This window comes from Nannospalax galili, unplaced genomic scaffold (assembly GCF_000622305.1).
Source record: "Nannospalax galili isolate Female #2095 unplaced genomic scaffold, S.galili_v1.0 scaffold693, whole genome shotgun sequence".
Taxonomy (NCBI): domain Eukaryota; kingdom Metazoa; phylum Chordata; class Mammalia; order Rodentia; family Spalacidae; genus Nannospalax; species Nannospalax galili.
In genome coordinates, this window is record NW_008332653.1 from 209,507 (window position 1) to 222,295 (window position 12,789).

The 12,789-nt window shown below is 43.4% G+C and overlaps 1 pseudogene; it reads left to right on the forward strand.

The window, feature by feature from the left end:
- Window positions 1–10,177: 10,177 nt before the first annotated feature.
- Window positions 10,178–10,764, forward strand: LOC103729522 (annotated as a pseudogene).
- The last annotated feature ends 2,025 nt before the right edge of the window (window positions 10,765–12,789 follow it).

Below are 12,789 nucleotides of genomic sequence, written 5' to 3' on the forward strand. Positions count from 1 at the left end.
AAGTACCCTTATTTGCAGGTAACATGCTTTTTATATCTTGAGGCCCTAAAGACTCCATGAAGAATTTCTAGAATTAGTAAACACTTTCAGCAAAAAGGTAGACTACAAAATTAACATCTAAAACCAATAGCCCTCCTATACATCAATAACACACATACCAAGAAAGAAATCAGAGGAACAATCCCATTCACATTACCTCAAAACAACAACAACAACAACAACAACAACAACAACAAGACAATCCCATTCACATTACCTCAAAACAACAACAACAACAACAACAAAAATAATCCCCAAAAACCACTTAGGAATAAACATAACCAAATAATGAAGATCTTTACAATAAAAACTTTAAAACACTGAATAAAGAAGTTAAAGAAGATACTAGAAGATGAAAAGACCTCCCATGCTCATTGATTGAAAGAAATAATTTGTGAAACTGACTATACTGCCCAAAGCAACTTACAGATTCAATGCAATCTCCACCAAAATTGTGGCAAAATTCTTCACAGAACTATAAAAAAGCAATCTTAAAATTCATATCAAGAACAAAAGATCCTCTATAAGCCAAAGCAATCCCGAGCAAAAAGAACAATCCAGAGGTATGTCCATGCCTGATTTCAAGTTGTATTGTGTGAACACACAGTAATAAAAAATAGCATATTATGTGCACAAAAACAAATAGATTGATCCATGGAACTGAATAAAAGACCCACATATAACTCTACACAACCATAGTCACTGATTTTAGACAAACATACCAAAACGTGTCTCAAAAGAAAACAAAAAAATGTTCAGGAAATAGTGCCAACAATTGACAAATAGTATTTCATAAAGTTATTAAAATTTATGAACAGAAAACAAATGAGTGAAGAGACAGTCTGAAGAATGGGAGAAAAATCTTTGTTAGCTTTACATGCAACTGAGGACTGATATCTAGAATATACAAAGAACTCAGAAAATAGAACACCAAAACCCCAAACAACACAATCAATAAAAGTGCTAATAATGAGCAGACCGTTCTTAAAAGATGAAGTACAAATGTCCAGTAAATGTATAATTCAACTTCACTGGCCATCAGAGAAGTGCTGGGCTTGGTGGTGCACACTTTTAATACCAGCACTCCAGGAGGCAGACGCAGGTGGATCTTTGAGTTTGAAGTCAACCTGATCTACATAGAGAGAATTCCAAATCAGCCAGAGCTACACAGTGAGACTCTGTCTCATAAAAAGCAAAGCAAAATTAAAATTTAAAAATCTACATTGATATTCCATCTAATCCCAGTCAAAATGACAGTCATCAAAACAAACAACAAAAAGATAACAAATGCTGGAGAGGACGTGGACAAAAGGGAACCTTTAATGCTGCTGGTAGGAACGTAAACTAGTGCAGTCATGACAGAAATCAGTATGGAGTTTCCTCAAAAAACTAAAAGCAGACCTAGTTATTCCACTCCTGGATACTAACCCAAAGGACCCCAAATCAACACAACACAGAGATTCTTGCACATCAATGTTTATTATAGCACTATTCAGAACAGATACTTTATGGAACTACTTTAGGTGTTCATCAACAAAGGAATTTACAAAGAAAATGTGACTTGGTACTAGGAAGATGGCTCAGTCAGTAAAGTGCTTGCTATGCCAACATGAGGACCTGAGTTTGATCTCAAGAATCCATGTAAAAAAAGCCAAGCATGCTGGTATGTGCTTATAGTCCCAGTGCTTACAGAGACAAAGACTGGCAAATCTCTGGGGCTTACTGGACAACCAGCCTAGTCTAATTGGTGATCCCTAGGCCAGTGGGATACTGTCTCAAAAAACAAGGTAGGTGGTGCCTGAGGAGTGACAGCTCTGGCCTCTGCAGGCACGTACACACATGCATGAGCACATACACACGAAAGAAAGAAGAAAGAAAGAAAAAGAAAGAAAGAAAGAAAGAAAGAGAGAGAGAGAGAGAGAGAAGGAAAGAAAGAGAAAGAAAGAGAGAAAGAGAAAGAGAGAAAGAGAGAGGGAAAGAGAAAGGAAGGAAGGAAGGAAGGAAGGAAGGAAGGAAGGAAGGAAAGATAGAAAGAGGTCTTGAATTTGAGAAGGATTTAGGGTGTAGGAGGAATTGGAGGAGAGAGGGGCACAAATATGTACATACAGTAATTATGTACAAGTCTCAAAAGCTTTTAAATTAAAAAATTAAAACCAAGCACCCCTGACCCCCAAATGTGGCTTGTATACACAGTGGATTTTTTTTCAGTCATAAAGAGAGATTTTATCATTTGCAGGACAGTAGATTCACATGGAAATAATCATATTAAGCAGGTAAAGGCAGTCTCAAAAAGATGGATATTGCATGTATGCTCTCACCCTTCCTAGACTTCCTAAACCCATAAAACTGTGTATGTACAGGTGACATGAAGGCGGAAGAGAGAGTGTCCAGGAGAAAAAAGGGACTCGGGGGACACTGAGGAAGGGGGCAGAGCAGGGAATGGGGGGTATGCGTGCATGAAAACGGTCTTATGTAATAATCGTTAAACATCTTTTAAAAATGATATTCAAATTGAGACTTAAAGAACGAGAATGAAAAACACCTGAACTGAGCTGCATCCAAGCTGGAAGAACATCCGCCTTCCCCGAAGCACCAGGTTTTCAGCGGGGAGCAGGGTGTAAACCAGAAGCTCATTTTGAGAACTCTTACCCTAGCCTGCCCTCCAAACTCAGCCTGAAGGAAGACCAAGTTAAGGTTTGGCTCCACTAGCGTACGCACAAGCTGCAGAAGCAGTTTCACGGGGGCCTGGAGCTCTTCCACTGCCCCACCGGGTTCAGCCTACAAGTCCTTCTACTGCAGCCTCCTGAAGCTAGCCTGGAGGACTCTCCGCTTGATGATTCTGATCCATTCTCCTTCAGAGAGCCCATCCCATCCCATCCACCTTCGGCCCACAGCGCAGGGCCAGGCAGGGTCCCTGGGGCCCATGTCCTGAGCCTCCATCCTCACCAGGCACCCCAGGGCTCCCCGCAGCTCTAGAAGCCTAGTGGAAACTCTTGTCTCTACCAAGACACCTGGGTAACAAGGTGAAGATGACAAGGCAGACAACCAACCAGACCCCCAGTTTCTGGGTCTCTAGGAATGCTGTCCTATAAACTCCAGGGCCACACCTAGTTCCCTCTCTGTTGGTGTGTGTTTGCTGGTGGTTTTGGGGGGTTTTGTTTTTGAGAGTTCTGTATCCCAGGCTGGCCTTCGACTTGGGGTAACTGAGGATGACTTGGAACAGCAGATGCCTCCACCTCTGGAATGCTGGGATTGCAAGGGTGCAATCCATTTTGCTCTAATGTTTGTTTTATTTCATGTTTTTAGGGTTTTCTTTTGGTTTAGGGGTTTCCGTTTGGGGTTTTGCAGTTTCCTTCCTCTTTGAGGTTGTTTCATCCACCACCAAGCCCTGGTGTTAATGTTTTGTTTAATTTTTCGCTTGTTTGGGTTTTTATTTGTCACTAGCAGATTGATAATAAAACTTATTCATAGAACTAAAAAAAAAAAAGAATGAGAAGGAACTAGTGACTGAATTCATTGTGTTTGCTCATAAAAATAGAAGTAAGCACCTCAATTGATGCATATTTGAGAGAGAAAATCAACAGGATTTGCTGAAAAGATTAAGACGTGGGCAGGGGTGAGGGAAAGGAGGGCAGCAAATGTGAATCCTCCACTTCTGACTGAGAGAATATTGTGAGAAGAGTTTAGAGGCGCTGGTTCTAATATTATCAAGCACTTCAGAGAGCTGCAGGCTCATATATTCCCAGTTTCTGGGGAAATCTTATTATCAAAAATAATGAAATCTGCTTTCCTTTCTTACTGGAGTCTTGTAAAAATATGTTCAGAATATGGAACTGTGAAAGAGGAAAGTAGACAGAATGGTAAGGACTGGTCATAAGTATGTGTTTTATGAGAGTAAACTATGTGGCTTTAATTACATACTAGTTGCTTTTAGGTGGAGCAGGCAGAGATCATGAAATTAAAATAGCAAGGAGTTAAGCTGAAGAAGTAATATCGTTCAAAGAGGAACTTGAAATAGGAACACGGGTGCAATGGGGAGACATAGCATATATTGCAGATTAGCTAGCTCTTTACTCTGCTATTCGTTAATTTAATCTTCACGAAGGCTCTGAAATCCAAATGCTAGTCCATTTTAAACATGACAAAACTGAACTTTAATAGCTAAGTAAGTTGTGAAGGTCAAAGTTCGCAAGTGACAGAGTAATGATTTAAAGTTTAAACCTGAGGTGGAGAGACAGCTCCTTGGTTAAGCACACTGCCTGCTCTTGCAGATGACTTGGGTTCTGTTCTCAACTAACTCCATTTCCAGGGCATTGACGCCCTGTTCTGGCCTCTGCGGGTATTGCATGCACATGGAACACTTACAGGCAAAGCACTTATACACATGAAGAAATAAAATAAAGGTAAACCCAGCTATCAAACTCACGAATCTCAATTACTTATTCAAAGTCTTGGGGATCTGTCTCTGGAAAAGAATGGAACAGAAAATAAATACTTTAGGGGCTAGAGAGATGACTCAGTGGTTAAGAGCACTGACTGCTCTTGGACAGGACCTGGTTGGATTCCCAGCACCCATATGGCGACTAACAACCATCTGTTACTCCAGTTACCTCTTCTTGTGACCTCCTCTGGCATTGCATGACACGGGTGCACTTACACACATGCAGGGAATACACTAATAAATAATAAAATAAATACTTTAAAGATTTTGTGGCCTCTATGATCCCTCACTTCTGCCACTGTACTGACTGCACAGAACATCTGTGGTGCTACACGAATGAATGGGTGTGACTTCAGCCCAATAAAACTGTTTTTCAAAAATCATGTGGGGGAGGAGAAGAGGGAGGGAGGAAGGGGGATGTAAGAGATTGCTCAGTGGTTAAGAGGATTGGCTGTGCCTCCAGAGGACCTGGGTGAGGTTCCTAGCACCTATATGTTAGCTAACAACTGTTCTTAACTCCAGTTCTAAAGGATCCAATGTCTTCTTCTGGCCTCTTTGGGCATGGGTGCACTTACATGTAGGCAAAACACTCATACACATAAGATAAAAATAAATAAAATCTTTGAAAAAAAAAAAAAACCAACAAAACAAACAGTGTCGGACTGGTGAGACGGCTCAACAGGTAAAGGCATTTGCCACAGAGCCTGATGACCTGAGTTAGATCCCAGGAACCCATAAGGTGAAAGGAGAGAACTGACTCCTGAAAGTTGTTCTCTGACCTCCACATGTCACACACACACACACACACACACACACACACACACACACACACAACCTAGGTGGTATAGTGGCTTTGATTGCCAACTACTCATTTGCACTAGAAAATGGCCAGCTGTTTAGTTACTTTTCTTGGTACTGTGACAAAATTCCTAACAAAAACTACTTAAGGAAAGAGAGATTATGTTTTGAGGAGATAACATCTATCATGGCAGGGAAGGCATGGCGGTGGAAATGTGGGATCGCTGGTCACAATGAGTCCACAGTGAGGAAGCAGAAAATAATGAATACTGGTGCTCAGTCCATTTTCTTGTTTCCTCCTTTTTATTCATCCTGGGACCAGCCCATGGGATGGTGCTGCTCACATTCAGAGTGGGTTTTTCCCTCCTATTAAGCCTTTCTAGAAAAGTCCTATCTGACGTGCCCACAGGTGTGTCTCAGATGAGTCTAACCCAGAAAGTTAACAACTAAAATGAAATGTCACAACAGCTTAGCAGTTTCTACAGGAAACAGATAAGACACACAAAGCCTCATTATAGGGTAATCCATCAAGAAAATAATTTCAAATCCAAGTTAATGAGCACTTGCAGTTGCTGGAACTTGTAAATTTTTTTATGTCACAATCTTGCATACCTTTGCTGTTAATGGTTGAGTAGAACAGGAGTAGAATTGAATTAATATATTTAAATAATCAAAAATACCACTCAGGTCCAAGATTCTAGCTTGCCTTTTTCCTAGCCTTTTATGGAACTACTAACTAGGAAACTGAATAGCATAAATTTGGCCTTTTATATTCTTTTTATCTATTTTCTGAGAGGCAGTGTCACCCGAATTCCCTCTGGGTGTCCTGCGTGATCAGACAAACCATATAATATATTTTATATGCATTTATTAACTTACAAAGGAACGAGTACCCAGTGCCTAGCCCCGTGCCTCTGATGGCTTGTCTCAGAGCCCACCTTATCGACCACACCACAACTACCGTAGTCACCTCTAGCATTCGCTTATGCCTCAGGGGCCAGCAATCCCGCCCCAGGTCCACAAGAGTCAGTCCATTCTGTCTTTGAGCTGCTGTGGCTGGCTGCATGTTCCCCACACCACGTGTGCTACCCTCGGCTTGTGGCTTCCCCATGGCTAGTGGCTTCTGTCCAAAGATGGCTCCTAGCAGCCCCTTCGTAGTCCATGCTCCACATCAGGCCCCACCCATTGGAGGAACTAGCCAATTGGGAGACACTCTACCCTTTCCTCTGCTCTTACAATCTTTCTGCCCATCTTCTGCTAAAGTCCCTGAGCCTTGGAGGGGGTGATAGATGTAGAGCGATCTCTCTTGTATCATGGCGAGATAGTGGCTTCTTGGGCTTCCCCATTAGTCGTCTTTAGGCTGTGGCCACTGATCTCAGTGGTGTTTCTTCTTCTATAAAGACAAATGGAAGGAAGTAGACACATTTAAATAAACATGAATGTAAATACAAATGCCTAGAAGATATCCCAGTAGGTGTACTATACTCATTAAACAATATACTCATGATGGCTTCTCCACTAGGGCCTGTAGCCTTTCTCCACAAAAGGCGTTGGCCTGGTCTACAGCACCAGATGTGTGCTCCACCCTAGGAGCAGGTCTTATCCAATTAGAAATTTGTCAGTTGTATGTGGCCAAGCCATTAGTGCACTTTGCAGGTATTGCTTGGCATGTCCATAGTGTGCAGCATGTGGGGTCCATCATTGAGTAGAATTATAGGGGATCCTTTCTTCCCCAACCATCTGCACCCATTCAGTGGCACTGAGTTTTTGGCTTAGTCTCAGTTCCATCTCTTCTTCTTTTCCCACGCTCACAACATGCAGTGTCCTCAGCCACATGGCCTTACTGACCTTTCTAGTGTACAACTGACATTAATGGCAATGGCCTTGGTGAAATGGAGGACCTCTAGGATCTCTCTCTGACCAACAGCTCATAGGGAAGCAACCCACCCCTGGTATTGTAGATTTTAACAGTTGTATAGTTTGGAAGTCTCTGTCTTTATCTTACCCAACCATAAAACTCCCAAGAATCTTACAGCTACAGCTGGCCTTTGCTTCTTCAGGTATCTTTTAAATGGATTTCACATCTGTAAAACACTCGAAGGAAGGTTAACATATATTAAATCACTTACAGACAAGGTCTCACAAAGCATGGAAAGGTTTTGTCCATTCGTATTAACTGGTTTTTTTTTTTTTTCCATAGATCCTTATTAGGTACCCTAGCTTGGGTACAAGGCATTAACTTGGTTAGCTCTTTACCATTTTTAGTTATCCCTTTGTAGTCATTTTGCACGTGGGGGATTTCACATGAAGTCTCTTTGTATTCTTTTATTCTTGATATACTTACAGGTGTTGGCTCCAGTTGCCTGACCCTGCACTGGGCTAAGGAGGCAGGGGGCTTCTCCTGTACCCACTGCACTTGTGGGTCCCCTGAGTAAGGCAGGCCCTGAGTCTGCCTCCTGACTGTAGCCACATCTGTCCTCTTCCCATTGACCACACCAGGTTCCTGGGGGAGAACTTGGTGGGAAAACCTGCTTCCACCCCTAGTATAGCCTTTATCAGAAGAGAAATGTATCTTATTCAATCCTTGGGAATTCTTAACCACCCCTTGTACAGTTTTTATTCTTCGAATGTCTTTTGTAAACTGTTCTTCTGGTTTTAAAGCCTTCCAGAAATGCCTTAGTACCAAATTTGGTTTTCTATTAATTTTTTCTCTGGGAATTTGGGCTTGACATAAATCTTGCCACATTTGTCCTCGAGTAACCCAAGTGGACCATTTCTTCTGTCTGGTCTTTTTTCTATCTCTTATAGGGTGTTCTGTTATTTTACAGACATGTTTTACATGCTGGTCAGAATCATTTAGATTTGCCAAAGCCTCTCTCACTTTACAAAGATCCTGTTCCATCAAAGGGCTTAGCAAAACCATTAAAGCCCCATACCATTCTCGAGGTCCCAGTTGAATTAAGCTTTCTTTCATATCTGGTAAACACAGTCTCATCTGGCCTAGTGAACTGGACATCATATATTGCTTTTCTCATACCTAGTTCTCTCAGTAATGCCTCCTCCTCCTTTATAGTCCTCCAGCCCCTGCTAATCATGTTAGACTCCCTTGGTGACAACCATGTATCTTTAATGCCTTCAACCAGCCATCCCATTAAGGACTGCTCCCCCCTGCATTGGTCTAGGTGGAACAGCCTATATTGCAAGGACGGATGGGTGGTTATATAACTCAGCTGTGAAGCTTCTGAAGGACTTAGACTGATGTTATTTTTTCCCATGTCCCATACTCCCACAAGCCACGTGGCCAGGGGCTCTCGGCTTGCTTGCTTGTAAGTTTTTCCTAGTTTTAACAGTTCTAGCATAGAATATTTCCTAGCTACAGCACAGTTAGCTTTTTTTGCTTTTTACTATTATCTGTCTTTTCCTCTGAGTCCTTGGACCTTACACAAGTCCAAGTGTCCCGCCTTTTTTCTTTCTCCAGCTCTGTGTCTGGGTCTGCCAGCTCAGCCTTTTCAGCTTTCCCCCCTGGGGCACGTCTTTTATCATGCAAAGTGGCTGCTCTCTCTCTCTCTCTCTCTCTCTCTCTCTCTCTCTCTCTCTGGGCACCCCGTTTGGGTCTAGAGCAGGTAAAAGATTTTCTAGCCTTTGGGTGAGCTTTAACAAATCTTCACATACCCACAACATATGCCCACATTTACAACATAGCTGCGGCCCATGCTTCTGCAGATTTTATGATCCATTGCATAACTCACGTGACTGTCCCTAACCCCATTAAGCATATGGGTTTTGATTGGCTTCTCTCCTGGATTTGGGACTCAGAGCCCAGCTGATCCACCACAGGGGCAGCGGGAACAGCACTGCTTTCTGAGACCCACATCCCCAAGGCTGTGGTTCCTTAATCTGGCCAGACTACGCCAGTTTTGTGACCCGAATTCCCTCTGGGTCTCCTATGCAATCAGACAAACCATATATTTTATATGCATTTATTAATTTACAAAGGAATGAGTACCCAGTGCTAGCCCTGCGCTTCCGGCGGCTCAGCTCAGAGCCCACCTTACCAGACTGCACTAAAACTACCATAGTCACCACTAGCATTCGCTATGCCTCAGGGGCCAGTGATCCCGCCCCAGGTCCACAAAAACAGTCCATTCTGTCCTTGAGCTGCTGCGGCTGGCTGCATGTTCCCCACACCATGAGTGCTACCCAGGCTGGCTGCATGTTCCCCACACCATGAGTGCTACCCATTGGCTTGTGGCTTCCCTGGCTAGCAGTTTCTGTCCCAAGATGGCTCCCAGCAGCCCCTTCATAGTCCAGGCTCCGCGTCAGGCCCGGCCCATTGGAGGAACTAGCCAACTGGGAGACAGGTAGAGATGGTCATGGGGGATAAAGGAAAAGGAGAGAGAGAGAGAGAGAGAGAGAGAGAGAGAGAGAGAGAGAGAGAGATTAGAGACATGAGAGGATATGTGGTTAAATCAATTCTGAGGCTTCTAGAATGATGGTCTTCCATAACCACCTTCAAGTAATAAAAACTTCCATGTACCAAATATGATGCTTATTGTATTTGTTTTCTACTGGCAACATACTGCATGATGGTAGATATAGTAGTTTAAACAAGCATTTAAGATTGTCTCACAGGTGTGTAATTGAGAAGTCCAGGTACAGCCTGGCTCAGCTGGGTCTTCTGCTGAAAACAAAATGTCAGATGAGCTTGGTATTTCCATAGAGACTCTCTAGGAAAGATCCCACTTCCACATTCATTCAAGCTGTTGGCAAAATTCAATTTCTTGTGGTTTTATGACCAAGGGTTCCATTTCCTTAGTGGGTAGTTACTTTCATCTCAGCCAGCAGTGACATGTTGAATCCTAGGTATGATTTTGATCTGATTTCATTTTTCTCCAGAGCATGAGCTCTGCATCTCAGTTGCACTCAAACTATCCAGTTCTCATGAGCTTGAAGGTCTGTGTGTGCTTGGTGACCAGGTCCTGTGTGGCTTGGTGAACTCTGTGTCTCACATGATTCTGGCAGCCACATTCACTTTGTGTGGACCCAACCAGATCAGCCACTTTCTCTGTGACATCCCCCTGCTCCTGAAGCTCTCCTGCTCAGACACGTCTGTCAATGAGTCTGTGCTCCTCGTGGCCAGCGCCACGATGGGCCTGAGCCCCTGTCTGTTCACTGCAGGGTCCTATGTGCTCATCATCTCAGCCATCCTTAGGATTCCCTCTGCGCAGGGGAGGAGCAAGGCCTTCTCTACCTGTGCCTCCCACCTCACTGTGGTGGTGGTCTTTTATGGAACCGCCAACTTCAATTATGACAGACCCAGGGAAGGCTACTCCCTGGACATGGACATCCTGGTGTCTGTACTCTTCTGTGTTGTGACCCCCATGTTGAACCCCATCATCATCTACAGGCTGAGAAACAAGGGGGCGAAGGGCTCTCTGAGGAAGTTTACTGGAGAAAATGGGTTTTCTACTGAGACCAGCAACTAGACAATGTTTTTTCTTCTGGAAATATTCTTAGTTGTACGGAAAAAATGAGCATTCCGGATGCAATTGTAGTAGTGCTTTCTCTGTGTAGCATCTCTTCACAACTGTTCTGCCCCATCCTGCTAGGACCAAGAATTATACCTGTGCTTGAGCATGCCACACACTGACCTTATGTACATTTGGATCTCCACTGAAATGAAGTTTCAGAACTTTTTCATTACTGCTCCCAATGGCCCTCAGTTAGCAGTTACTTACTTTTCCTAAAAGTCTCCAGTTCTGGGAAACTGCTATTCTGGGCATTTAACAGAAACAAATATATGATATCTGACTTTTCTTTCTGGCTTCTTTCTTTCAGCACAGTGTGTTCAAGCTTCACCTGTCCTGTACTGTGCCTAAGAAGTTCATTCCTTTTTATGCCAAATCATATTAAATCATATTCCATTGTATGGCTCTATATCATTTATTCCATTAGTCAGTTAACTGACCTTTGAATTGCTCCCACTTATTTTGAATAATATTGTTAATATTACTTCTGTTTTAGGTTGTTGTTGTTGTTGTTGTTGTTGTTTTTGTAACAAGGTCTCCCAGCTGACTGGAACTTGCCATGTAGACCAGGCTGGCCTCAGTCACAGGGAGATCTGCCTGCCTCTGTCTGAGTGCTGGGATTAAAGGCATGCACCACTACACCTAGATTCTGTTTAAGTTCTTAGTAGGTTTGCCCTTTTACATCTCTTGGATGTGTACATAGGAAAGGAATTGCTGGGTCATATGCTACCTCTAACTCAGTATTTCAAAGAATGACCAGATTGTTTTCTAAATGGCATTTCTGTTTTTCTTTCTTTCTTTCTTTCTTTCTTTCTTTCTTTCTTTCTTTCTTTCTTTCTTTCTTTCTTTCTTTCTCTTTCTTTCCCTTCCTTCCTTCCTTTCCCTCCCCACCCCCTTTTTTTAGTTAAAAGTTTTAATGTAGCTCCCAAATACATTTCTTATGACAATCTTACATAAATGTTCCAAAACACACTGGTGAAGTCTGGATGTACTTGTCACTGGTTGGCTAAGGCTTGAAGCAGAGTGTGACCGATCTGCTGCCCAAGATGGAGAACAGGCCACATGGGTGACATGGCCATGGGTGGGCCTTTGTGCCTGTCTCTTTGTGGAGGCTGGGCCAGGCTTCCTCGCCCTCTCAGAGGCCCCAGATGAACAGTCACACCAGGGCTGGTTGGGACAGTGGCCAGCAGTGGAAAGCAGGTCTGCACTAGGTGCCTGATGACAGTCATAGTCACCCATGTGGTACAGGCATGGAGGAGGGTTCGGGGACCCTCCTTGGACCTGTCACCTTTGTCCAGACAGGCGTTCCCAGGCGCACGCCCTGGGTGACCGTAGGGGCCCAAAAACTAAACTAACTCCCTCCCTCCCTTCCTTCCTTCTGTATGAGTGTGTACCCATGTGCATTGGTGTATACACTTGTGCATGGCATCTGGTTTCCTCCTCTGTCACTCTCCACTTGTTCCTCTGAGGCAGGGTCTCTTCCTGAACTGGAGGTTTACATCTTGGCTAGGCTAGAAACCAGCAACCCCTAGAGATCCTCCTGTCTCTGTCCACCCTACGGTTACAGGGTTTGTGAGGCTCTGCTTCATGGGTGCTGGGATAGGAACTGTGGTCCTCATTATTGTAGACCAAGCACTCTTAACAGATGGACTGCCTCTCTAGCTCCAATGGTTGTTTAATTTTACATTACTGTAAGCAGTGAATGTCATTTCCAACTTCCCATCATTTTTGTCGATGCTTTCTTTCCTGTCTTTTTAAAAATTTTATGTTTATGCATATATTGCCTGCATGTAGGTAAGTGCACCTGTGTCATGCTATGCCTGCAGAGGACAGAAGAGGCTATCTATCCCCTGGACCTGGGGTTATGGACAGTTGTTAGCTGCTATGTAGGTGCTGGGATTCAAACCTGGGTCTTTTGCAAGAACAGCTAGTGTTCTTAACTGCTGAGCCATCTCTCCAGCCCCTTGCCTATCTTTTTTAATG